The sequence below is a fragment of the Anguilla rostrata genome, chromosome 7 (genome assembly GCF_018555375.3).
Source record: "Anguilla rostrata isolate EN2019 chromosome 7, ASM1855537v3, whole genome shotgun sequence".
Taxonomy (NCBI): Eukaryota; Metazoa; Chordata; class Actinopteri; order Anguilliformes; family Anguillidae; genus Anguilla; species Anguilla rostrata.
In genome coordinates this window covers 1688124-1714408 of record NC_057939.1, presented here as the reverse complement: position 1 = coordinate 1714408, position 26285 = coordinate 1688124, and the positions used below count along the sequence as shown (strand labels likewise).

Below are 26285 nucleotides of genomic sequence, written 5' to 3'. Positions count from 1 at the left end.
ATGAAAAACACAAAGAAAACCTCAAAAACGCAGGAAAACAAAAATATAAAAATCCCAAAAAAACGTAGGGAACAGAGCAGGCAGGGAACAGGCAACAGGCAGGCAAGGAACAGGTAACAAAACCACAAACATGCACACAGGTAACAGAACCAAAAACAGGTATCAAAACCGCGAACAGGCACACAGGCAGGAACAGAACCGCAGGGAGAGGGAGACTTAAATAGAAGCGACGCAGACGAGACACAGGAGGGCACAATGAACAATCAGGCCACAGAGAGGGAAGGGAACACGAGACAATTGGTAACTAATAATGGGGTAATTGGAAACAATGAAACAATTAACAGAACACAAAGTAGGGGTGCCGCCATCTGGCGGCCCAACAGAGAACAACAAGGGGGAAGACACAGAACCCTGACAAAATGCAGGTATAATGCTTCATGTAAGGAAAATTTTCAGTCATAACCCAGCAATATGTATTTGTTGTCATGTGATTTTTTTATCTTGTACAGATACACATAAATTAATAAAAGCTTTACATATCCTGTTTAAAGGCTAAGAGATCCTTTCCTCTCTGTCCTCTCAAATAGAGCCATCTGCCCCTGGGAGGGTGGAAGCCACTGATGTGATGAGCAGGTCAGTGACTCTGTGCTGGGAAAGACCGGTCAGCATGGAGGGAGTTTCTCATGAGATCCACATCGCCTACGGCTGTGAGGGAGAAGAGCCCAGATCACAGATATGTGCACCCAACACCACCACAGCTGTCCTTACTGATCTGAGACCTGGGATGAAATATACTTTCAACCTCACTGCACTCCTTCCAAACGGCATCTGCAGCAAGACCAGCTCAGCATGCATACACACAAGTGAGTAGTGCCCAAACTTTTGGATACCACTGTAATCATCCCCTATATCTGATTGGCTGTACAACAACTTACATTTTCCATCCTATTTAATTCCCCAGGTTGCCACAGAAAAAAAAAAAACATTAAATTCTGAGGTGATCTAACTGGTGAGGGTCAGGGACTATTACTTTTTAAGCTCGCAATTAATTTAATGACAGAGTATATTCTGTGATCTCTTAGTCTCTTACTATTTGCTAAAATCCAACTGATCCCTTTATGAACTTTCTGTGCCTTCATTGTGGAATAGGTCTCAAATACGGCTCATTACAGAAAAGTCAAGCCTGAACGAGCTTAATGACTGTTAGCCTGCGGCCCTCACATCAGTCATTGTGATATAGAATTAATATCTGATGTTTTAAACACTGACTTGTGCAAAGCAAACTTCCTCTTGTGGACTATAAAGTCTCCAAATTCTGAAGTACAAAGATATCTAGGATTGAATCTGCCAGGATCTGTAGTAGTTTTTAGGTGTGCATGTGAATATATGTGTTGTCTTCTGATTTTTTATACTGTAGAGTTACAAGTAAATTGATAAACTATTGCATAAATATCCTGCACTTTTTCTGGAAAAATATAATAAGAATTTGCTGGCTAAGAGAAATTACAGCTCTGACTGAAACCTCCCTCTCTGTTCTCTCAAATAGAGCCATCTGCCCCTGGGAGGGTGGAAGCCACTGATGTGATGAGCAGGTCAGTGAGGCTGTGCTGGGAAAGACCGGTCAGCATGGAGGGAGTTTCTCATGACATCCACATCACCTACAGCTGTGAGGGAGATGAGCCCACATTACAGATATGTGCACCCAACACCACCACAGCTGTCCTTACTGAACTGAGACCCGGGATGGAATATACTTTCAACATCACTGCAGTCCTTCCAAACGGCATCTGCAGCAAGACCAACTCAACATGCATACAAACAAGTCAGTGACAAAATGTATTCATTTGAGGATGCATATTTAATATTTATACTTGTCATTTTAAACCTCATAAAAATACGCTGAATTGTTCAGGTCCTTTTTGTAAGTATTACATTCACATCTATTATTAGTCATTTTAAAAGGATTGTGTGTCACTGTACAGAAATGTCGTAATGCAATTCTTTCCACAATGATAGGAACTAGTCTGGATGTGCTGTTGAGTGACTTGGGACTGGAACACCACCTGAAGAACAAGCTGACTCTGAGCAAGGTGCTGGAGATTGATGGAGAGACTTTAAGTGATGAAAGCATCCAGTCTCTGAAATCTCTGCCGTGGTGTTTCCTGAGGAAGTTACTGATGGTGAATGTGACTGCTAGGAGTGTGAGGTGTGCCTCAAAACAGGACATGACTTCCCAAAACCTGGACAGCTTACTGAACACCCTGCGCAATCCACAGGGCCACAGCAACAGAGTCAACCCCCTGGACCTCATAACTGCTGTGTTTCTCTGCTTGGATGGCTTTCTCCAGCAGGAGATGGTTTTGAAAATGTCCATGTGCTAGTTCTCTGTGCCTCTGCTCCTTCCTAAGTGTGATACACAGCAGTGAACTTTAATGCTCTGGGCCATGAGGGATATTGTGAAAAAGTACAAGCCACACTCTTTGGAGGACCAAAGAGGGTTTGTGGAGGAGAACATTGTTCTTTCTGAGCTCCCCATGGTCTCTTTTGTGAGGCTGAGAAACAGCAGCTTGTCCAAGTCTCAGATCCTGAACCAAGTTCTCAGCAACCCTCAGCAGTACCATGACACCTTTGTTCACAGAAACATGGAGTGCGGTGACAACCCAAAGAGGATTTCCAATGGGCTGGTGGAGATCAGCTGGTATCTGCCCTGTGGGAAGAGAAACATTGATATCTTCTCTGAGCCACTGGCTATAGCTAACCTCCGTGGGGACCTCAGGGACTTTGAAACTCAGTACGCTTTCCTTTGTCACAACTCTGCTGCCGTATTTGTGTTTTGTGATGATTTTGGGTCTGAATACAAATTTTTGGAGTCCCAGCACCAGAAGGCTCATTGGTTCTGGATCATCAATTCACAGAGCAAGAGCTTCAATGAAGATGATTTCAGCAGATGTGTTTCTGAGTTACAGCTACAAACCAGCAACATCATCATAAGGGGTCCACAGATGAATGATGCAGAATTCATCAAAACCCTGCGTTTGGCTATCAGTGGCATTTTAAAGGGAAACATGATCAAAATGAGCGTTGAACGGATGTCTGCTGTTGCCCATGAGCTTGGAATCCATGTTGATGAAGATTACATTTACTGTCAGAGAGGCAAGCAGAACGCTGATGAAATCACAGAAAGGATATCTGATATACCAAGCTTCAAGGAGAAAGAGCTGCCCTTGCAAGGGACTGCATGGAAACAGCTGGCCAGATTGGAGAAGGAAGAGTGCAGGATGAAAAATGCTGGGGAGAGAAAAATTGAAGTTTACAGGAACGAGCTTGCAGAACAGAAGCAGAAGCTCAGAGCACAGCAGAGGGCTCACAAAATCTCAGAGTCTATGGCCCATTTCATCTCTGCAATGTCTGGTTCCACAGAGGAGCGCAAGTATTTCCTCAAGTGGCTGAGGATCAACCTGGACAACCTGTCACGCAAAAGCCTTCCACTCCTTCAGGCCGAGTACAAGGAACAGTGTCAGAATTCTCAGGAAAACAAAGAGGTCATTGCAGCGTTGGACAGGAAGATCTCCAGTAGCTCCTTGGGGACAGAGCACTTCCTGCGGGAAATGGGTCAGCTGTACGAGTCAGCCTGCTCACACCCCAAAGGCCCCACCCCTGAGATTCAGGATCTGCCACGTCTGGCTGCCGAGTTGCTGCAGGAAGGCTTTCCTCTGGAGCTGGTGGATGGAGATGCATCCAACATTCCTCTGCAGTGGGTTACTCAGGTTCTGAAGGAACTCCATCAACTAACACAGTATAAATGTAAGATCCGGGTGGTCACTGTACTGGGGGTGCAGAGCACTGGGAAGTCCACCCTCCTGAACACCATGTTCGGGGTCCAGTTTGCCGTCAGTAGTGGCAGGTGCACGAGAGGTGCCTTCATGCTCCTCATCAAAGTAAAAAAGGATTTTAAAGAGCAGCTTGGGTGTGATTACATCATGGTTATTGACACTGAAGGATTGAAGTCAGCAGAGTTGGCCCAGTTGGATGATAGTTGTGAGCATGATAATGAACTGGCCACTCTGGTGGTGGGGCTGAGTGACATCACAGTCATCAACATCGCCATGGAGAACTGCACAGAGATGAAGGATATCCTGCGCATGAAGGAAGTTGGGAGAAAACCCTGCTGTCAGTTTGTGCACCAGAATGTCCCAGACCTCTCTGCCCATGACAAAAACCTGAGGGACAGGAAGCTTCTGCTGGAGCAGCTGAATGAGATGACCCAAGCAGCAGCTAAAATGGAAAAGAGGGGAAACAACAAAAAATTTACTGATGTCATGGAGTATGATCCAGAGAGAAACACCTGGTACATCCCAGGGCTCTGGCATGACATCCCTCCCATGGCACCGGTGAATGCTGGCTCCATTGAGTCTGTGAATCTGCTCCAGAGGAGTGTGATTGAGAATTTTAAGGAACACACATCTGGAAAGAGCTCACCACACACATTCAATGAGTTCCTTGAATGGACCAAGAGTATGTGGAGCACAGTGAAGTATGAGAACTTCATCTTCAGTTTCCGCAACAGCCTGGTGGCCGATGCTTATACTCAGCTTTGGACTGAGTTCAACACATGGGAGTGGGCCTTCAGGAAGAGCATGTTCTCCTGGTTAAGCCAAGCTGAGACAAAGGTGTCAAACTCTGGTTCAGTGGCAGCACAGTCTCAGCCATTCTCCAATGTGGATGACTTGATGAGCAGCCTGAAAAATGAGGCCTCTGTAGAACTGGCTAAAGGAGAGAAGCGAATTGTGGACAATCTCACTGAATTCTATGATAGACCAGAGGGACACGTTCACTGGGTAGAGAAGTACAAGGAGGAATTCATGAACTCAGCCAAAGCCATCCGGATGGAGACAGAGCACTCTGTTATAAACAAGCTAGATGCCACGGTGGAGATTAGAAAGGGTATGTTCAGGTTAGAGAAAATCAAGAAAAATCATACAGCTGCAATGGAGCAGAAGGTGCTGGACCTGATTGAGAACTGCAGGAAAAGATCTGTCAGATCAAGAGCTGGAGACTGAATTTGAGAAGATGTGGAATAAGACTGTGAAAGAACTGCAGTTCTGTGGCCTGGAAAAACGAGATATTGTCCACGATATCCAGCACCAGCTGAGGGTTAACTTGGAGATGAAGGGCAGCTCAGTACGTGAAATGCTGTCGAACATTGGCGACTTGTCTGAATGTGGAATGGAGCCATTCAAAGTGATGAAGAGTAAAGGAATGCTTAAAACGATATGGAACACAATTTTTGGAAAAGAGCAGAAGATAAAAACACAAAAGATGGCTGATCACATCATTGAGTGCAGCAGGAAGTTTGTTGCTGAAAAAGTGAGAACAAGGTCTGATTACCATAACACATACATGATTGGCTTGTTTCATATAATAGATGAAATCCTGGACAGACACAGGGATCTGGATACAAGTGCTGACTTTCAGGTCAAATTGAAGATCCATATCTGTGGACATGCAGCACGGGAGTTTCAAACAATGCATTTGGATTTTATTAATGCAAATGATCCCCGTCACTGTCTGGAGCAGTCCAAGCAACAGTACTGCACTGACTTTAAGGACCTGTTCAATGAAAGAGACCAGTGTCAGAGGAAAGCCAATGAGTTCACCTACAACTGTCTTGCACCTGCAGTGAAGGAATACATCACCATGTCTCTGGGTCCTGACCTTGTGGATGAAGTGTTAACAGGGAAGAAAGCCATTGATTTCAGCACTCGATCCTTCTTCCAGTTCTCAATCCTCAAGCAGCTGCTTTCAGGTGATAACTTTAAGGACTTTTTGAATTATGTAAGGAACTACGAGAGCTTTGTGCAGGACTGGATATTTGAGCAGATGGTGAAGCAGTTCTCTGAGGGAGATGGCCTGAGGAACATTGAGATTAAGCACATGAAGGTGATGGTTAAACGATTGAAGGAAGCCATTAAGAATGCAGAGAGGAAAGTCAATGAAAGAGTGACAGGAAGGGGTGAGGAGGACCAGAACATTCAGCAGTTCATTCAGGATATCTGTAGTGACCTACAGGAGCTCATCATCCCCAAAGACCCCCTTGAAGTGGTCCTGGCCTTAAACACTGCCAAGCCAGAAGACTTTTCCCAGTGTCTGAAGGTGCTTGTGGATGAAATGGAGCAGTCCTTTACTGCAGAGTTTCAGGAAGGTAGGGATGTGAGGGCCAGGCTGACCTCACTGCCCTTTCAGCCACAGAAGGAGCTGTTTAACAGGGTGTGTGGCTGTGGGAGGCAGTGTCCCTTCTGCAAGACCCCATGTGAAGCAGGCGGCAAGAACCACAAAGAGCACTTTGCTTCCATTCACCGTCCTCAGGGGATCGGGAGATGCAGATATGAGGACTCCTGTAAATTATTGATTGAGGTCTGCTCCTCCTGTGTTGCCAGTGAGGGAATGTTCCGGTCGTATGAAACTAAGGGGAAATGGCATCCATACAAGGACTATCAGAGCATTTATCCTGACTGGCGCATCCAGCCTGACACCAGCATCCAGGCCTCAGACTACTGGAAGTACATCTTCAACAAGTTTAATGAGACGTTTGCCAAAGAATATAAAGCTAAGCCAGCTGACATTCCCTTCCATTGGAAACGAATAACCAAAGACCAAGCCAGGGAAAGCTTGAAGGAATCCTTCCAGATGAAAACAGGAGATTGAATGGATGTTTCAGTATGATGATCTTCTGATTGGAATTCATATGAAATAGTTTCCTCACAGGTACAAGGAATCCTTCCAGATTAAAACAGAAGGAGACTAAATTAAATGGATTATATGGCCCCTGTTGCAGTCTGGTCGAAAATTTGTTTTCTGAGTGGCATTAATTAATAGCCTACTCAGACATATCATGGCTAATCACAAAAAGTGCCCCAACCAAGTAGAATTCTATGAAAAAAAGGGACATAGGTTAAAAATAAAAATACAATAAACATAAAACACATTTCAAAAAGGGAGCATTAAATTAAATCATCACTGATGTTAAGAAAGAGAGATAATCACTGATGCATACATTACTGCATTTTTGCAGCCTTCACCGTCTCTGATACTCATATACAGGTAATACCCTCATCCAGTCATTATACATATAAAACCACATACATGCTAAAAGGTGATGTTACCTCTATCATAACCTATGCATCTATACACACTGTCTGAGTTAGCATGGCTGAGATTTATTCATTATTCCATTGCTTGGATGCATAATCAGGGACGGTATCTAGGCTAGATATTTTAAGTTTGTTTAATTTTGTGACCTCGATATCAAAAAGAATACTTTTAACGAAAATACAAACTACATTTTATGTTTTTTTTTCTATGCTTCCTATAATAAGTCTTTTCTATTAATAAAACACATAACCTTCATGTATTATTGGTAATATTATCAGCTCTTCATCACTGCTAGCTTGGCTGTTTGAAGTCATACATTATTAAGTGCCTCGATAATCTGTTTACACAATAGCATAGGTTTCATCCATTCATGTTCTTCAAATAGTTTAAATGCATGATTTATTGTTACAATGTTAAAAGGATTGTTGTTATCACTTCATAAGCCTTAATATAGAAATTCACTCTTCCTGGAAAAAAAGAAATTTGACCTTTGAGGCACAAAGATGCCATCCATCCATCCATTATCTATACCTGCTTATCCTGGTCAGAGACATGGGGGCTGCTGGAGCCTATCCCAGCATGCATTGGGCGAGAGGCAGGAATACACCCTGGACAGGTCACCACACACACCATCCACTCATCCCTATGGGCAATTTAGAGTCTCCAGTTAGCCTGCCGACATGTCTTTGGACTGTGGGAGGACATGCAAACTCCACACAGAAAGGCCCAGGGATTTGAACCCAGGACTACACCATTGTGCCACCCTTATAGCTTTTATGATGACTGTTTATTTTTCTTTTTTTAGAAAACTGGATTCAAAATTTGTTTTGCTTCTTTGCACTTAGTATAATTGATGTATTTCACCACGTTTGAGCATTTATTACTTGCACAAATGGCATAATCACATTCAAAATAAATGTTTAATTTCATCTGAACTGAATGAACAGTTCCTTATTTTCTTCACTGCCTAAACAACTGAGCTGCCTGAAGACTATGGCAGTATCTCCATTCTACCACTAGATGGCAATAAATCAATTTAGCATCACATCACTGCTGCTGGCTTTACCTTTGTCACAGGTAGCTGAAAATGCACTGTTTAGTGCCACTAGTGCCAAATGTAATTACCTGCACTGGAAAAAAAAAAAACCTCTCCATCTTTATCAATGAAAGGGGCATAAAGATGACAGCTTGAACTTTTTAGTCGTATAATCAACCAGGATTTAAATCAGGAGTCATCCACGTGGAGTTCGAGACAGGGTGTGCTAGACCAGGACTCAACACATTATGGGGCAGGAGTTAGTAGAGTCAGCCATTTAAAAAGTGACAAAAAATTGGGGAATAAATCATTCAGTCAGGGGACAGGAAAAGGGTGATGAAGCACACAAAAGCTAAAGAGGTGACTCCTGTCCAGGTGAGGCGAGGGCAAAAGGGAACATCGTCTCCTCTCAATGGCTCCAGTTTATTCTGAGAAGATTTCCACTATTTACAAGAAACCAGAAACAATTAACTTAAACAGAGAATACATTATATCTTTCACCCAGCACATTTCATAGGCACCATTACAACAGATAATGCAGTAAATCTACACACAAGTTAGCATTACACAAGCTAGAAATGGATACATTCCTGTACAGAGCCAAGGATGTCAAAGCATACACATGGGGAAAAAATGTTCTCAACACTAAAATATGCAGGAAAGACTTGTCTTCTTTGCTAGTTTTGTTTTTGTTTTGGTTATTAGAAAGGTGTTTTCACTGCTTTCAAACTCACTCTTTAATGTGAACACAATTTAAGAGTCTGTTTATCTGGATCTTGGTGATGGTGGATCTTCTGGTGGTGCCTCAGGCTGGCGCGCTCAGAGAAAGCCCTGCTGCACTGCGGGCAGACGGGCAGCCTCAGGTTCCAGTGCCCCTGGGCGCACTTCCGCATGGTGCCCTTGTCACTGAAGCGCCGGTCGCAGCTGGAGCAGAAGGGCTTCTCCCGCTGGCTGCTGGACACACCACACATTGCCATGGTAGGGTAGAGTGTCCAGAATCCCCACGTACCCCACAGGGCACAGAAGACTTCACTCTGCTCCTCTGACCTCTGTAGAGCTGACAGTCCATGCCACCATGAGACTGCTGTGTTCTCTGCTCCAGCGCATGCTCTAACATGGTGAGCAAACAGTCCATCTGGCTCAGCAGATCCCAGAGAAGACTGAGCAAGGGGAGGCTGGGGGAGGCTGGAGGAGTCACTGGGCTGGGGGAGGCTGGGGGAGTCACTGGGCTGGGGGAAGCACTGGGCTGGGGGAGGCACTGGGCTGGGGGAGGCTGGGGGAGTCTCTGGGCTGGGGGGGGGGGGGGGGGGCTGGGGGAGGCACTGGGTTGGGGGAGTCTCTGGGCTGGGGGAGGCTGGGGGAGATACTGGGCTGCGGTGTCAGTGTGAGTGCTATGAATAACCAGGACAGAAAGAGAAGTGAAAAGCCCAGATGCACAACTACACACAAGGACAATGTTATCAGTCTCTAGTTTGAGAAACAGCCCCCTCACAGATCTTCTGCTGGCAGCTTCATTGAACAGTACTCACCAAACATCAGTTTCACCTGCAACAGTGAAGAGATGACTCTGGGATGCTGGCCTTATAGGCAAAGTGTCAAAGAAAACACTACTTTACCAGGCAAACAAGGAGAGGTTTGCCATGCCGGTGTGACGCCCCTGGAAGGGAGGGGGGGGGAGCGAGGGAGAGAGAGAGAGCACCCACACAAATACGAAATCAAATAAATACCTTCACCCTTCCCCCTCAATGGTTCCAGGCAAAAACAACAAATGAAAATAAAAAAGAGAAAAAAAGTAAAACAGAGTGACAGCGTTTCAGCTTGCCGCTCCTTGCTGGCCAGCTTTCTCAGCTGACCAGCTCCTTTTGCTTTTCATTGACACTTCACTTTCCTCGTTGTGTACTCTGACAAAGAAAACTGAAACGCACAGCATTGGTTGTTTGTGTGAGCAGGGACTGCACAAAAATCAGCTGCATTCCACACAGTTGATTTTAGCCAAAATTGCAGCTTCAGTGAACAAATGAATGTACATCAGAGGCATTATCTCCAAAGAGTTCTAAACCTGTCATTTCCATAACTACAACACCGACAAATTATTGATCTCCACACTGAAGTCAATTATCAAAGTAAATCATATGATTAGATTAGAATTTTGTGTGATTATGTGCAAAATTCGTTTAGATAGTTCTTGATCAAGCAATTCGTATGTCAAAGCATTGGTCATGCAGTTGCTGGATAGCATGCCAGAGGAGAGAGCAACCCATTCACACCTGGGTATCAGCACCTGTCACCTATTTTTGAGAGGGGGGTGTTCTGTGAAGAAAATGGCACAAACTGCCTGTATGCCTTCAGTGAGACAATTTTTTAGGATTTTAACAATAAGGTTATTTTAAGCCCAAATATTTATGAAAGGTTATGGAAGGAGATGGATTGTTATTGTATAATTTCAATTTTAAAGTCCAAATGCCTTTCTAGTGTTAACAAAGCAGCCAGCCCCTTTGGGCACAGGTGACAGCATCCCTGCAGTCACCTGCTCTTGTTTGCTCAGTGACATTATGGACTGGATGCCAGATCTAAAAACTTAGTATGTATGCATCCTAACTAGCAATTAAACAATACAAGTCTTTTTTGTCATGAATTCTCCTTTTCCTTCTGAGTGTGTCGTTCATGTTGCTTGTATCTTGCCAGACCAGCACCCCATAATAACACACTGTGCACATGCTGTTTTTCCTTTTTTCATTGATATATGATATTAAATAATAGATGTATCATAATTATGACTAGTCAAAAAATCATCTCTAGGAGTAGAGGTCACTGATCCCTCATGATGAACACTGATCCCTCAATCGGCACAACCCTATCATCCAACCTAGCATCCAATTCCCACTAGAAAACACTCAAAGAATCTGTTCAAGGACAGATAATTTTAAAATGATGCTTTGATTTATTGCAAACAAAAAATAAAGCACTATATCTGAAAATAGCTTCCAAAACTTTTTATTTTTTTTTTTGGAAATATTTCCCGCAAAGGTTATCACATTGCTCTGTTCCTTTGAGAAGTGGTAGGGGACTTATTTGCATGTGTACAGACCTGAAATGGCTACAGTAGCTGTATTGTGCAATAAGTTAATGACTGTGTTACATTTATCATGCGCTAGTCTCTGCTTAATCTTTTCTATGTTCCTCTTACACTCTGCAATCTCATCCTTCTTCTGCATACATTGCCTCTCTTTTTCTTTTAATGTATCACAATACTTAATAACTTCTCTTTCACATTTTTTCACTTCTTCCTCGCATTTACGTATTGCCCATTCGGCATTCTCAAACTCCACCTGAGAGACACCTACCATGATGGCACCTGTGAAAACAAGTTCATTTTTTAAGAGATGTACTAGGTTCTGTAGTTGTTCTATCACTGCAGTTGTATTCATTTTATCCTCCATGATACATACATGGACTATGAATATCAAAAACCTAAGATCAAGCCTCTATCAACATTAAATAAATATAGAAATTGGCGAATAATTAGAGTCAATTTTGTATTCTAGTCACATTAAAGTGTACTGATTTCAAAACCCCAAACCAAAGTGATCTTATCAGTTTTCCAAACATACTATGAACATGATGGTACAGCTGAAAAAGCCAACTGAGGCTGATAAGTGATGTTTGTGCCGTTCAGTTTTTTTTATGGAAAACAAATACTATTAGGGATTAGACCATTCCTTTCATCTTTTGGTGGTGTTTTTTTGAAATACCATATCACACATTGGCTCCACCAGACACAAGTGGTGGTGATTGACAGCACTCCTTAACATTTTCTTTTCCCCACAACCAAAGCAACTAGTATTCTGGGGTGCAGTGTCAACACCACTGAAACAATGTTTTGAAACAATGTTGCCCTAGAATTCTGCTTTGGTTACGACTTTGGGGATATACACAGATGGTGTACTTCAGTATAAGAGTATTTGATGAAACAATTCATATATTAAGCTCTGTGGATATTTGCTAGTAGCCATAGCATTATATTTGGAAACAGACGTTGCTGTCGCTGTTTAATTTTTTGAAAGTAAATGTTTGGTGCTTTGAGGCCACGTGAAGGTGAACCTGAAAGGTGTGTTTTAGCAGATTGAGCTACAGAAATCTAGAAAACTTGTCACATTGAGCGAAACTACCTGGATAGACAGATACTGTTCCAGGTAAGTGAAAACTAAGCTTAATTTAATTTTAACTTAATTGTGTGAACTGCCCCTTTAAAAAAAAAATTTCCACAGTCACTGAAACATTTTAAAAATGCACTTTATTTTTCGACAGTAACTCACTACCAGCAACGGTAGCAATGGTAGCAATGCTGCCAATGGGGACAAACACAAGGAACAGCACCCGCGTGAGGGGAACAAAGAACTTAAATAGACAAGACACAGGTGAACTCAATACATAATCAAACAAGAGGGAAGCGATAACGAGAGGCAGGTGGGAACGATGATTAAATAATGAGCCACTAATGGAAAACAATAATACAATTAACACAGGGGAAACCAAAGAGGAAATGAACAGAAATACAAAAACTGAGAAGTGCCACCAACTGGTGGCCCAAAAAGTAAAAATAGAAACAAAAAGACAACCATGACAGTACCCCCCCTCCCCTCAAGGGATGGCTCCAGACGTCCCCAGAAGACCGACCTGGGAGGGGGTGAAGACAGAAGGAGGGAACTACGGACTAGACAGAAACAGGACTCGGGACTGGACTGGACAGAAACAGAAACAGGACTCAGGACTGGACCGGACAGAAACAGAAACAGGACTCGGGACTGGACCGGACAGAAACAGAAACAGGACTTGGGACTGGACCGGACAGAAACAGAAACAGAAACAGAAACAAGACTCGGGACTGGACCGGACAGAAATAGAAACAGGACTCGGGTCTAGACCGGACAGAAACAGAAACAAGACTCGGGACTGGACTGGACAGAGACGGGACAGGGTCCGGGACGGGGTCCAGACTGGGGATGGGATGGGGTCCAGACTGGGGACAGGATGGGATGGGGTCCGGACTGGGGGCGGGACGGGGTCTGGACTGGGGACGGGACAGGACGAGGTCCGGACTGGGGGTGTGATGGGACGGGGTCCGGACTGGGTACCGGACGGGGTCTGGACTGAGGAACGGAAGCCGGACGGGGCCGTACACAGGACACATACAGTCAGAAACAAACACAAGGAACCAGCACCCGCGTCAGGGGAACAAAGAATTTAATACAAAAAAACTCAGGAACAACCAAAGGGGCCACAAGGGGAAAAACCATAAACATTGTATTGTCTGAGGGGGGCAGCTGTGTTTGTAATGAATAGAGTCTAAATCAGAGGATGATTGTGGATTCTGGGAAGAAGTGAATGAGACGCCATGAATCAGGGCATCACGATATGTGGCAGTTTGAGGTTTGGACTGTGGGTGTTGAGGTTCAAGCTGTATATATACACAAGCATTGTATTGATTGATCCAATAAAACATTGTGTTTTCTGTTGCTCTAGGAAAGAAAATAACTATGGCAACCTCAAACCAGATTCTTGAAGTTACCAAAGGCCTCACTACAGCAGCAGACTGCTGATGCAGCCTTACGCTAACTGGGAGGAATACCTGACCCCAGCGCCAATGTCCATAGCCATCCTGGCAGAGCTGATCTTCATCTCCTCCAATACTGATTTTTCCATTCGTAAAGGTGGCCCAGAGGATGGATTCAAGTATGTCAAATACCCAGACTCATTCCGTGCCTGCCTCATGCAAGTGTGTAATTCTGGGTGGCGTGCGTTCAATGATGCACACAAGAATGTGGACCAAATTCATCTCCACACCAACAATGTACCAACCTACATCAAGATGGCAGTGCAGATACTCCTCCAGGATGATGACAACTTTGTTCAGGCCATGCTCCCAGACCAGCTGCATAACATTAGGAACATAGCTGATGATTGCCTGCTTCTCACTGAGTCGACAGAGAAAAAGTTCACCGATGTCATTGAACTCATCCAGGAGCTCCTCGAAACTTGCACCAGTGCAAAACAGGTATATGGGGATGAGTTGGAAGAAGTCTGAAAGAAAATCTGTGAAAATGAGCTGAGGAAAAAGGGTTCAGAGGAGTCCAACAAACGTGCTGAAGAGGCTTACAAGAACATGAACCAGCAGCTGGAGGCGGCCCAAGAAAGCTTCTTAACAGCAATGAACTCAATACCAAGTGCCTGGGAAATTGTGGGATTGAATTTTGTGGAAGGACTCTCAAACACTTTGTTTACTCGTTATTCAGCAATTACATCTGAAATGAATGAAAAAGCAGATAAGCATACAACGCAAGCTAACGCAAATGTCAGCGAACAACAAGGAGGAAAAAACTCTAATCTCAGCAAACAATATTTATGCCAGATCAGCCCAGATCCTGACTTTAGTGGAAACCCTCAATGATTTTTTTGATGGAGACCAAATCAAGTGGTCTGAAATAACTGACCAGAAAACTAAGGAACCTAAAAGCAATTGGACCAAGGAACAATTTGTGAAGATTGAAGAATCAATAAAAAAGGAAAAAGAATGCAAGCCAAAAATGGAAGCTTTGGGAATATGCACCATTACATTACAGGCATTTAGCAGACGCTCTTATCCAGAGCGACTTACACAACTTTTTACATAGCACTTTACATTGTATCCATTTATACAGCTGGATATATACTGAAGCAATGCAGGTTAAGTACCTTGCTCAAGGGTACAACGGCAGTGTCCTTACCCGGGATTCGAACCTGCGACCTTTCGGTTACAAGCGCAGTTCCTTACCCACTGTGCCACACTCCGTCCAAAGTCCTCACAATCTGCTCAGTAGTGGGAAAACGTGCATCTAACGCAAAGTTAAATGCTTCCAAAATAAAAGAAATTGTGCAGCTTATGAAAAGTCTGGAAACAGAAGCTGTGATATCTGATACCAAGAGCAAATCTGCAACTAATACCTCAGCATTCCCTGTTAAACCACCATAAATAACCAAAACTCAGGAAAATAGCTCAGGCCACAGGTCTGCAGGCCAAATAGCCGTAGATAATGCTCGCCTTCGAATAGAACAGCAGAATCCAGCTTGACAAAGCGAGGGAATCATATGAGTAGCATGTTAAAAACATGGAGGAAAATAAGAAAGAATTGACTGAAATTCTTGTCATCATGAGAAACTGTGAAGTCAAAACATAGACATAGACATAAATGGAGACCAAGCAGAGATTGGAGAAAATTGAGAGTGAGCTGAAGGCTGTGCTACCTCCGGAGTCTGAAGAGAAGAAAAGAGAACGTAAGGAAGTCGTTGAAAAAGCATCCAAGAATGATCAGGATGTCGACCAATATTTTTGAATGTGCCATGGAAACCGGAACATCTTTGGAGAGCAGTGAGTAGATATATACATACACTTCCCTGAACTGGCCAAAGTGCTAATTCAGCATTTCTTAAATACAAATTATAGATAATATTTATATTGTTATCTTTTATTTGACTCCGCTTGTAAGGTGCCAAATTAGAATAAAAGTTTGATGCATCACCTTAATTATTTAGTTAATCATTATAAAAATCCTGCATCATGGATCTGACCTATTTCTAATTGTCTATTAGTTACTCATTTAATGGACACTTCTGGCTTTTTGAAATGTAGTTTCTGAATGTTTCATGCCCAATCATTATTAGGATTTAACAGACACTGTTACCCAAAGCAACTTACACAAATATATTTTTTTATTATTTATTGTTTTACATAGTATCCATTTATATAGCTGGATAGTGAAGCAATTCAGGTTAAGTTTTTGGGTACATTAGCATATTAGTGTGGCATTAATACACAAGAGGATTTGTAACATGAAGCTAACCTAAAATTAAACAAATTTTAGGCAATGGACAGTAGCAAACCTAAAGCAAATTATTGTTATTATTTTTTGCACAGAGATTTTCCATTACATAATACAACCAGTATTAACAAACTAGAATAATAGCATGTTTTGATATCTGCCTGATAAATTCTAATTAGCTTCATGCTTAAAGAGGCTGCATTTTATTATAATTACATATAGTTTTTGGTATTTGTGTATTTACAGGCTATTAAATGTATTTATGTTCTATTGTCTCCTTTTATTTAGGACAGAGCTCCTTCCATTCCCCAGATGTCCCATTAAAAGAAGAAATCCACACTGTCTGCAATAATTCTGCTCTTTGCTCATCAAAATGATCTGTTATCCAAATCAAACATAGAGTCTGGAGAGGCATTTTTGATTGCTACAAAATTCAATGTGCACACATACACACAAATACACACAGAAACACATAAACACACACAGGCATGCAATCACACACATACACACACCACATGTACAACTATACAGAGTGATGAGTAGGAAGTAAGTACATGCATTATAGCTACTCATTCAAAGAGAATAATAATAAGAATCCACAGTTTTTAAAAAAAAAACATACACATGAATGTATTTTGCTAACACATTTATTCTGAAATATGCCTGGCTAATGAAACTGGAAGTAATGCAAAATCTGGTAATATACTTAAGGGCAGGGGTTAAATTGGGGGTGGACGCAGGTGGACAGCGTCCACCCACCTTTGGTAAATAAATAAATAAATAAATTTGACCGGCAGTTTTACAAATAACTATTTTGTGGATTTGTTGTATTGATACTCACTGTTTAGTGATTAAAACTGACTTTTCTAAATCGCATTTATCATTTAATCTCCCTAACACAATGCGAAGAAGCTGTGTGTCCCTTTCCAATTGATTAGTCAGATGTTTGCATGCTTGTTTATCACTGAAAATTAATTAAAACAGTTTGAGATCAATGATTAGTTTAAAGTAAAGTTTTGCGCCCCACCAATTTTATATATATGTATATATGTCTATGGAAAAATCCACCCTGAGGCCTTCAGAATTTCGAGTGAATCCCCTCTGCTGTTGAAGCAAATGGGGATGATGTTGTTGATTGTCATATTCTTTAACCAATCATATTTCGAGTGTGCCATGTTGGGCGTATTCTTTGACACGCCCGACCCTTCTAGCTGGCCTTCCAATTAGGTTGCCTAGCCGTCTACGTCAGCATTTTCATGTGGTGTGATCGGAGGGCCAGTTAGAGGGTATGCGCTGACGTCACTTTCCCACCGGAATACAAACCCCTCAGTCGGACTGAGTGGCAAAATCCTTACAACTTACTGGCGACTGGTGAGCTGAAAATTGGTGGGGCGCAAAACTTTCCTTTAAACTAATCATTGATCTCAACCTGTTTTCATTAATTTTCCTTTATTATCAAGCGTGCCAACGATCGGACTAATCAAATGGCAAGTAGCCTAACACTCAGCGTCCTCGTACTGTGTTAGTAAAAGGATAAATTCAATTTATCCGTTAACAAATCGTTTTAATCACCAAGTAGTCCACACTTAACAAACAAGATACACCAGTCTGTTATCTACCGTGTGGATTAATTGTATTGATACTCAAGGAAAATCAGGGGAAGTTTCCCCCGTTGCTTGATTAAAACGGATTTTTCTAAATCGCATTCATCATTTAATCTCCCTAACACAACGCAAAGTAGCTGTGTCACTTTCCAATTGATTAGTCAGATCTTTTGCATGCTTGTTAATCACTCAAAATTAATTAAAAGTTTGAGATAAATGATTAGTTTAAAGGAAAGTTTTGCACACCACTTGTTTCTTTGGTATGCACTGTTTATTTGTGATGCAGCATCCTGTCATACTGCGTAATAGTGGTACATCCTTGTTGGTTTCAGTTATGATGTATTCATGTCTCTGCAAATAGTGTATTGTAAGTCTCATAGGTGTTCCGCCTCGTGTTAAATCACTTTATTCCGCTCGATAAAGGTTACTGTCACTGTGAATATGGAGTTGTTCCGTTGAATGACAATAGCCTATAGCCCTAGTGTCATGGTGAGGTTATTCGAAGGCGGTTTAATTGCAGGAGGATAGCACTGAAGGCCTAGGTGTAAAATACACGGCCTGCCACTGCTGGTTTGAAAAAATAATAATAAAACAAAAAGTGAATTTAGCATTTTTTTTTTCAAAAGTATTCTCTTTGATATAACCCACATGGCGTAGGTCTCAACATTATACAAACTCTGTTAAAACATCAATTTACCATCCCTGATTAGCTCAGCCATGCTAACAGTGTGTATAGATAAAGGCTGCATAGGTCATGACAAAGGTAATAGCACTGTGTAGTATGTATATGATATTATAAATATAATTACTGACTGATGGTATTATCTCTCACAGTACCAGGGAAGCCTCAGTAAAGACTGCAGAAATGTCTAACAGTGATTCAACAGTCCCTGTTTAAAACAATGAGTACTTTATTTATATACCTGCAGTTTTTTCATTCTGTTTAACTTGGCTGGGTCTACTTGTACATGGGAGTAGACTATTTGGTATTAATTCCACTCAGAGTATAATTTCAGACCAGACTGAAGCAGGGGCTGTATAATCAATTTAATTTAATCTCTTTCTGTTTTCATCTGGAACAATTCCTGCAGGCTTTTCATGGCCTGGTTTTTGGTAAGTCTCCAAAGGGGGGCAATGTTAGCTGGCTTAGCTTCATACTCCATAGCAAACTGCTCGTTAAACCTGTTGAAGACGTACTTCCAGTAGTCTGAGGCCTGGATGCTGGTGTCATGCTGGATGCGCCAGTCAGGGTAAATGCTCTGATAGTCCTTGTATGGATGCCATTTCTCCTCTGTTTCCCTTGACCTGAATCTTCCCTCACTGGCAACACAGGAGGAGCAGATATCACTCAGTAATTGACAGGAGTCCTCATATCTGTAACCCCCGATCCCCTGAGGATGGTGAATGGAAGCAAAGTGCTCTGTGTGGTTCTTGCCAGCAGCTTCACACGGGGCCTTGCAGAAGGGACACTGCCTCCCACAGCCAATCACCCTGTTAAACAGCTCCTTCTGTGGCTAAAAGGGCAGTGAGGTCAGCCTGGCCCTCACATCCCCACCCCTCTGAAACTCTGCAGCAATGGACTGCTCCATTTCACCCACAAGCACTTTCAGACACCGGGAAAAGTCTTCTGGCTTGGCAGTGTTTAAGGCCAGGACCACTTCAAGAGGGTTTTTGGGGATGATGAGCTCCTGTAGGTCACTACAGATATTCTGAATGAACTGCTGAATGTTCTGGTCCTCCTCATCCCTTTCTGACACTCTTTCATTGGCCTTCATCTCTGCATTCTTAATGGCTTCTTTCAATCGTTTAACCACCTGCTCCAGGTGCTTAATCTCAATTTTCCTGAGGCTGTCTTCCACTGAGAACTGCTTAACCACCTGCTTCAATATCCAGTCCTGCACAAGTCCTCATAATTATTTATGTAATTCTTAAAGTTCTTAAAGTCATCATCTGAAAGCAGCTGCTTGAGAATTGAGAACTGGAAGAAGGATCGAGTGCTGAAATCAATGGCTTTCTGCCCTGTTAACACTTCGTCCACAAGGTCAGGGCCCAGAGACTTGGTGATGTATTCCTTCACTGCAGGTGCAAGACAGTTGTTGGTGAACTCCACTGCTTTCTTCTGATACTGGTCTCTTTTACTGAACAGGTTCTTAAAGTCAGTGCAGTACTGTTCCTTGAACTGCTCCAGACAGTGATGGGGATCATTTGTATGGATAAAATCCAAATGCATTTTTTGAAACTCCCGTGCCACAGGTGTGGATCTTCAGACTGGCCTGAAACTCAGCACTTGTTTCCAGATCCCTGTGCCTGTCCAGGTTTTCATCTACCATGCGAAGCAGGTCTGTGATGTATGTGTTATGGTAATCAGATCTTGTTCTCACTTTCTCATCCACAAACTGCTTGCAGCACTTGATGATGTGTTCAGCTATCTGTTGTATTGCCATCTCCTCCTTCTTTCCAAAAGCTTCATTCCATACCTTCATCACAATTGCCTGGGATTTTTGCTTCACTATGAATGGCTCGGTTCCATGTTCAGATAAGTTGCCCACTCTGGAGAGCATTTCAGTTACTGAAGGGACTTCTCTGCTTAAGTGAACCTGCAGCTGGTGGAAGATGTCTTGGACAATGTCTCGTTTTTCCAGACCAGAGAATACTGTCAGAGTCTCATTCCACATTTTCTCAAATTCGGCCTCCAGCTGTTTATCTGACAGATCTTTACTTTTCCTGCATTTCTTAATCAAGTCCAGCACCTTCTGCTCCATTACGGTTGTGTGATTATTTTTGATGTTCTCTAACTTAAGCATACCGTTCCTAATCTCCACAGCTGCCTCAAGCCTGTTTGTCACAGAGTTCTCTGTCTCCTTGCTGATGGCTTTGGCTGCATTGATGAATTCCTCCTTGTACTTCTCTACCAAGTGAACGTGTCCCTCTGGTCTATCATAAAATTCAGTGAGATTGTCCAAAAATAGCTTTTCCCCTTTAGCCAGTTCTACAGAGGCCTCATGTTTCAGGCTGCTCATCAAGTCATCCACATTGGAGGATGGCTGAATCTGTGCTGCTGTTGTGCCAAAGTTTGTCACCTTTGTCTCAGCTTGGCTTAACCAGGAGTACATGCTCTTCCTGAAGGCCCACTCCCAGGTGTTGAAATCAGTGCAAAGCTGAGTATAAGCATCGGTCACAAGGCTGTTGCGGAAACTGAAGATGAAGTTCAGTATTCGGGATTGGGATTGGATTACAGCTTCTTGCTTCCGGTCGAGAGAACGTTGTGCGCATCTGTGTTGCCGCTTCTCGCCGCTGCTTCTTCTCCCTCGCCCTCCAAGCTCTGCGTGTTTCCTGGCTCTGCATTTCATGGCAATCGCTTGCTAATATACCGTTTATATTCTTACTCTACAGCGCATTTACATCTTCTAGAGCACTAGCTAGCGCTTCTGCATTTGTTTTTTATCTTATTTTATTTTTTATATGTGCAATCGCTCAGCGATTCAAATCGACTGCCACCTGCTATCCTGCTTCACCCCTCGGCCTTGATCTACGACCCTGTGTGCGTCGCCTGCTCCTCTCCGGATCCCCTGCTGATTCTCCTACCCCCGGCTTACCTTTCTCCTGCTACTGACCCCGGATCCGGCCGCCTGCTGCAGCCTCTATTTCGCCCTCCCGGATGATCGCTTGCCGTGGATTTCTTCCCGTGGACTGCCTATCCTGTCTGCCTCTCCGCCACCCCGGATTCTGTAGCTGTCGGTTCCTGCACCGGTTGGTATCCGACGCTGCCTGCTTCATCACCCGGCTCCGTTCCAGCGAGTCGGTCTCCACTCTCTCGCCCGGTCCTCGAGCTGCTAGCTGTGCTAGCCTTCACGGTGAGTACGCTTACTGCTCCCTTGCTGTGCTGACTAGCTGGCTGGTCGTGGTGATCGGTTTAGCCAGGTTCATTGCGGTCGCCTTACCAACCGTGTTTGCACTACCTGGTCTGCTCTGGCCAACCCGTCTGGGAAAGTTGGACCTTCGCTAACATCAGCTAGCCAGCTGCCGCTAGACGGCTATGCTACGGCTGTTGACACAGTCGCTTTCTTCTGGGTTTTTTTATTTTTTATTTTAATTTTTTTACTTTACTGTTGCTACTGAACACCTGCAACCACGACTGATCTCCTGCTCCCCTACCAGCCACCCAGACAGTTACGTTCATCCACTGCCGGCCTCCTCACCACCATCCCCTCTCAGCGCCGTTCTTTTGGCGACTGCGCCTTCTCAGTTGCCTCCCCCAAACTCTGGAATGCCCTCCCCCCTGACATCCGTATCTCTGACTCACTCACCTCCTTCATATCTCGCCTTAAAACCCACCTCTTTTCCCTAGCTTTCCCTTGATGTTTGTCTTCCCCCCCCACTTTTTTTTTTCTCTGAATTGTTTCAATGTATGTATGTATATATGTATGTATGTACCACCTATTGTAAAGCGTCTTTGAGTTCATGAAAAGCGCTATATAAAATAAATTTATTATTATTATTATTATTAAGTTCTCATACTTCACTGCACTCCACAAACTCTTGGTCCATTCAAGGAACTCATCAAATGTGTGTGGTGAGCTCTTTCCAGATTGTTGTGCCTTAAACATCTCAATCACATTCCTCTTCAACTGATTCACAGCCTCACTGTAGCCAGCATTCACTGGTGCCATGGGAGGGATGCCATGCCAGAGCCCAGGGATGTACCGGGTGTTTCTCTCTGGATCATACTCCATGACATCAGTAAATGTTTGGTCGTTTAACTTCTTTTCCATCTTAGCTGCTGCTTGGGTCATCTCATTCAGCTGCTCCAGGAGATGCTTCCTGTCCCTCATGTTCTTGTCCTGGGCAGAGATATCCGAGACATTCTGAAGCACCAACTGACAGCAGGGTTTTCTCCCAACTTCTTTCATGCGCAGGAAGGCATGCACCACAATCTGCAAAATGTCCTTCATCTCTGTGCAGTTCTCCATGGCGATGTTGATGACTGTGATGTCACTCAGCCCCACCACCAGCGTAGCCAGTTCATTATCATGCTCATAACTGTCATCTAACTGGGCTAACTCTGGTGACTTCAAACCTTCAGTGTGAATAACCATGATGTAATCACACCCAAGCTGCTCTTTACAGTCCTCTTTCACTCTGATGAGGAGCATGAAGGCCCCTCTCGTGCACCTGCCACTACTGACGGCAAACTGGACCCCGAACATGGTGTTCAGGAGGGTGGATTTCCCAGTGCTCTGCACCCCCAGTACAGTGACCACCCGGATCTTACATTCATGCAGTGTTAGTTGATGAAGTTCCTTCAGAACCTGAGTCACCCAATGCACAGGAATGTTGGATGCATCTCCATCCACCAGCTCCAAAGGAAAGCCTTCCTGCAGCAGCTCAGCAGCCAGACGTGGCAGGTTCTGAATCTGAGAGTTGGGACCTTCAGGGTGAGAGCAGGCCGACTCGTACAGTTGACCCATTTCCCGCAGGAAGTGCTCTGTCCCCAAGGATGAACTAGAGATCTTCCTGTCTAATTCTGTTTTCCAAGGAATTCTGACACTGTTCCTTGTACTCCGCCCGAAGGAGTGGAAGACTTTTGCGTGACAGGTTGTCCAGGTTGATCCTCAGCCACTTGAGGAAATACTTGCGCTCCTCTGTGGAACCAGACATTGCTTCGATGAAACAGAACATAGACTCTGAGATGTTGTGAGCCCTCTGCTGTGCTCTGAGCTGCTGCTTCTGTTCTGCAAGCTCATTCCTGTAAACTTCTATGTTTTTCTCGCAGGCATTTTTCATCCTGCACTCTTCCTTCTCCAATTTGGCCAGCTGTTTCCATGCAGTCCCTTGCAAGGGCAGCTCTTTCTCCTTGAAGCTTGGTATATCAGAAATCCTTCCTGTGATTTCATCAGCCTTCTGCTTGCCCCTCTGACAGTTGATATAATCTTCATCAACCTGGATCCCAAACTCATGGGCAACAGCAGACATCCCTTCAATACTCATTTTGACCATATTACCCTTCAAAATTCCACTGATACCCAAACGCAGGTTTTTGATTAATTGTGCATCATTCATCTGTGGGCCCTTTATGATGATGTTACTGGTTTGTAGCTGTAACTCAGAAACACATCTCCTGAAGTTACCCTTATTGAAGCTATCGCTCAGTAAATTAATGATCAAGAACCGATAAGCCTGAATGTGCTGGGAGTCCAGAAATTTGTATTCAGACCCAAAATCATCACAAAACACAAATATGGCAGCAGAGGTGCGACAGAGGAAAGCGTACTGAGTTTCAAAGTCTCTGAGGTCCCCATGGAGGTTAGCTATAGCCAGTGGCTCAGAGAAGATGTCAATGTTTCTCTTCCCACTGGGCAGATACCAGCTGATCTCCACCAGCCCATTGGAAATCCTCCTTGGGGTGTTACCGCACTCCATGTTTCTGTGAACAAAGATGTTGTGGTGCTGCTGAGGGTTGCTGAGAACTTGGTTCAGAATGTGAGACTTGGACAAGCTGCTGTTTCCCAGCCTCACAAAAGAGATCATGGGGAGCTTAGAGAGAACAATGCTCTCCTCCACAAACCCACTTGGGTCTGTCAAAGAGTGCGGCTTGTACTTTTTCACAATATCCCTCATGGCCCAGAGCATTAAAGTGCACTGCTGTGTATCACATTTAGGAAGTAGCAGAGGCACAGAGAACTGGCACATGGACATTTTCAAAACCATCTCCTGCTGAAGAAAGCCATCTGAGCAGAGAAACACAGCAGTTATGAGGTCCAGAGGGTTGACTATGTTGCTGTGGAGTTGTGGATTGTGCAGATTGTCCAGCATGCTGTCCAGGTTTTGGGAAGTCATGTCCTGTTTTGAAGTGCACCTCACACTCCTAGTAGTTCCATTCACCATCATCAATCTCCTCAGGAAACACCATGGCAGAGATTTCAGAGACTGGATGCTTTCATCAGTTAAAGTCTCTCCATCAATCTCCAGCACCTTGCTCAGAGTCAGCTGGTCCTTCAGGTGGTGTTCCAGACCCAAGTCAGTCAACAGCTCATGCAGACAAGTTCCTTTCATTGGGATGAAAGCTGCATTACTACATGTATGTACAATGACAAATAATCTATAGTCATAATCCACAAAAAGCCATGACCTGCTACTGGCAAGTTGTAACAGTTAATTTGACATGCTAAAACATTTCATTTCTATATTTAAACACATCCGGCTATATTTTAACAATTGTAACACACTAATGCCTCCACTATTGAAATATGTTATATGATATGCAGACCTGCCAACCTTAGGAAAATATTTTGAGTACCACAATAGTCAGTGTAACGCTTAGTTCACATGCTTTCGCACCACTTCGCTTTGCACGCACACACAATCAGGTCCTAATTTGACCTGATATTACTATATTACTGGGGGGCATGGACTCGCTTCTTTTTAGTAGGTCTGCTGCTCTCTCTCTCCTTGTTAGTATCCTCGTCATCTGATGTCATGGTTATTTTCTAACTGCAAGGCTGGTCGGGTGACTGGCGGCAATAATAGGAATTATTTGCTACGTTAGCAGTCTATAGTCAAACACCTTTGCAACGGTCACTTAGCTCCAACATAGTGTGCGCGATTCAAAGTTTGAACACGGAGTCTCTGTAGCGTTAGAGTTACTGCAGCTATTACTCCATCAGTTATTCGCACGTCTCCTAACGAGTCTAAATCGTATGCGAGCTACTGCAACGACTAACTATATACCCAAATTTATCTCATTACGATATACCCCTTGAAATGCATCATCTTGTAAAGATACCGAACATGTTTTAACATTTTATATGTTAACATTACGGTCACATTTTTGTTCTTGTGGGTTATTACTCCCCACTTCCCATTTTACCTCAGCAATGCAGCGTTACGCCTCGGTGGATAATAAAGTACCGCTGCGTATCAGTGGATGTTGAGTGGGTCGGGGAGGGGTTACAGAACCACAAGCACAAGGTCGTAGCATCTGGTTCAATCCGAGGGATGTAGTTTAAATACCGAATAAATGTACGGTATTGTTTTGTACTATTCGATTGTAATATATTATTATGTAATATAATTTTTTTTTTTTTGCGTAGTTTCAGCTGGCATTTCGTACCTGCATATTTTGACCAAGAATTGCGTGGTTGGTACACAAAATGCGTGCAGGTTGGCAGGTCTGTGATATGTGATTGGAAATCATTCAAGTCAGTGGAGGACCTCCTTAGTGGAAATGTAATGCCCCCTAGTGGACGATGGCTTCGTTGACAACGGATTGGCTGATTCGTTGAAAAAAACATCTAACTGCGTTATTTTTGATGAAAATACTGTCTCCGTTCCATTTTTTTTTTTGTGTGCATTATCGATAATAACCAACTTGAAAGCAGCATCATTCCAACAAAAAGTTGAGTTACTATCAATAGCTTAGGAGCTAGCTAACAAAGCTAGAGCTACTTTAATAAGCTAGCCCTAGCTTGCTCACTCAACATATTGGTTGTTGCTCAAAAATCTCAATCTGGTATTATCTGATAAAATCTGGCATTTTTACTTAATTTGCAATTAATAGCCAAGCGGAATCGTTCAATCTTTGGTTGTAATAGCTCTGTTATCAAATACGCAAAGATGTGCAGCACTACCAAAACTATC

The 26285-nt window shown here is 43.3% G+C and overlaps 1 protein-coding gene, 1 long non-coding RNA gene and 3 pseudogenes across 2 annotated transcripts in view; 4 read left to right on the top strand and 1 right to left on the bottom strand.

Moving 5' to 3' along the window:
- LOC135258439 (interferon-induced very large GTPase 1-like) overlaps nt 1–26285 on the top strand; it is a 465270-nt gene that overhangs the window by 362250 nt on the left and 76735 nt on the right. The window lies entirely within an intron of this gene.
- Nucleotides 1589–8078, top strand: LOC135258444 (up-regulator of cell proliferation-like; annotated as a pseudogene).
- Nucleotides 12837–14859, top strand: LOC135258527 (uncharacterized; annotated as a pseudogene).
- LOC135258477 (uncharacterized) lies at nt 15417–16543 on the top strand. Its single transcript, XR_010330997.1, has 2 exons — nt 15417–15593; nt 16333–16543. It is a non-coding gene; the product is annotated as an uncharacterized LOC135258477 (long non-coding RNA).
- On the bottom strand, nt 18221–24766 carry LOC135258473 (up-regulator of cell proliferation-like; annotated as a pseudogene).